The sequence below is a fragment of the Amia ocellicauda genome, chromosome 14 (genome assembly GCF_036373705.1).
Source record: "Amia ocellicauda isolate fAmiCal2 chromosome 14, fAmiCal2.hap1, whole genome shotgun sequence".
Taxonomy (NCBI): domain Eukaryota; kingdom Metazoa; phylum Chordata; class Actinopteri; order Amiiformes; family Amiidae; genus Amia; species Amia ocellicauda.
The window spans coordinates 25,510,227-25,512,726 of NC_089863.1; positions in this window are offsets into that span (position 1 = coordinate 25,510,227).

The window sequence follows — 2,500 nt, forward strand, 5'->3', positions numbered from 1 at the left end:
TTATTACCATTACACCGGCCATCCAAAGCCATTGTACAATAATAATAATAATAATAATAATAATAATAATAATAATAATAATAATAATAATAATAATAATAATAATATAGTTCACATTTGAATTTGTGTCTATGAGTTTTTCTTTCGAAACGGTGTGCTAAACACTCACAATGTATTTCATACATGCATCCATGTATTCACGTTTGTGTATGTGTGTGTTTATGTATGTATGCACGTATGTGTATGTGTGTGTGTGCGTGTATGCATGTATGTATGTATGTATGTATGTATGTATGTATGTATGTATTGTTGGGATGCACTGGAATTTGATTTGGGAATCATTCGACACTTTTGTCTCCGTATGTTTAACTAACAAGAGAATAATTGCCTTAAAAATGTGACGCCCTCTGCTGCTGTTGGGATAATGTCTTGCTCTGGCTTAATTCAGCTGTTGTTTAGAATCACATAAGACAGGTTAACAGATTGCACTTGTTTTGTGTTTGTATTTTTCTCAATAGAAAAATGCTATGTGTTTCCTTAAGTAGCCCTAAATAAAATATTCAGCACCACGAGTACTGGACAGCAACTTTAGCAACGTAACTAAGTGTAATAATAACAATAATAACTTTGGGGTTTATTTTGAGCCAACAACGTGAATATCAAACTCGTCTTACATTCCCAATACGATTAAAACACGGACTGTAAGTCAATGCTGGTATAGGTTAACGTGTTAAAAAGCTAAGTTAGGTTCTATTTTTGGCGAGTAGTTCTTTCTTTTATGAAAACATTATTTTCTGACACTTTGAAAACTCTGTTCAGCTGTATATGTAAGGTGGGGGTGTATTTTAGTCACTCAATGACATTTCATTAAAACATATAGTTTGTTATACAGTACTTATTTCAGATCACCTCTCACCCCACCCACTCTCTCCCTCCAACAGCATTCATATGATCATATACAATTAAATATAGGTTTTTTTTTGTTTGTTTGTATGCGTGTAAACACATTTCAAATATATTAACATTTATGATAGATATGTTATACTTTATATTCTCACACAGTGGAAAAATTACCGTCTCTGATTAGACACACTTTTGCTCTTCCAGTGTATATAGCTGTTGTTTGGCAACTCGTATTGACATGTCCTCTCATCTGAACACATTTCAGTGTTAAACAAGGATCACAAAACCCGCAGCATCGCCACCACGTTAATTATTTACCCCCTTCCGATGCTGTCAAGAGCTTTGAAAGACACAAGACTTGAATCCCCGGGGATTTGCGAGAGAGTCCAGATGACTTTTGGGGGGCAGAATTAAATGGTAATTTCCGCCCTTTAAAGTCGCAATCTGTCGCTAATTTCAGAGGTGATAGACAGACATATATATATATATATATATATATATATATATATATATATATATATATATGAGAGAGAGAGAGAGAGAGAGAGAGAGATCATCGGATAATATACATATCATTCTGGAAGGTGGTATTTTATATTTTGCGAAACCCTATATGGTAATCCGCAGGCCAATCAATATTTGTCTACCTATTAATACATGCAACAAACACTTGATAGAGAGGTAATAATATAATCAAAAAAGACAAGGTTGCTGCAGAGCATATTACACAATACTTCTGTTTGTCATTCTGAACAGGAATGTATGAGTTGTATGATTTATATTTATGTGTGAAACGGCAGGAGATTTACATTTACGCCTAGAAGTCTATTCATACAGGCTATTATTTATATTCAACTAGACTCTTAGAAGAAATGTGTCGTTTGAACACGTTATTGGAGTTTGATTAGGATACAAACCGGTGTGAATAAGAACTGGGTTGAGATATAAGAGAAGTACAAGAAACGGGTTGTATCCAACACAAAAAGAAAATGCCCTGTCTTCAACAGAACTCAATAATGTATTAAAACAACACCTATCTGTTCTGAAGCCGCAATCAGGCCATTCACCAGGAATATGCCCATGTCCTATACACGTGTTTAGGTCCTAACTCCTTTCATTGCGAAGATTGTCTAACATCTGCCTTTACGCCTCACAAGACAAGTGGTTGGAACTGATGCTCTTGATTCAAATTGGGGAACATTTAGAGGAATGTCGTATTTCCATCACTGACTCCCATCCCTGAAGTCTGTGAACAGAGAAGAGCAGCCTATTCCTTTGGCAGCAGTGGATATAGTCCTCAAGACTGACGAAACAGTAAAAAAAAAAAAAAATCCCAGCCCTTTATCATGAAAATACTAGCCAGGTAAGAAATAGGCAGCCAAAGGTGTCAAATATCTTATCTTAAAAAACACCTAATTGGCAATAATAATAATAATAATAATAATAATAATAATAATAATAATAATACATATATCCATATTATTGCATGGATTTTCACGTTTCCAATAAATACGTGTGGTTCACCAGTTTAATTTCCCTGTGTTTCATAAAGAACGTCTCACGGTCACGCAAACTATTATAATTATTATTATTATTA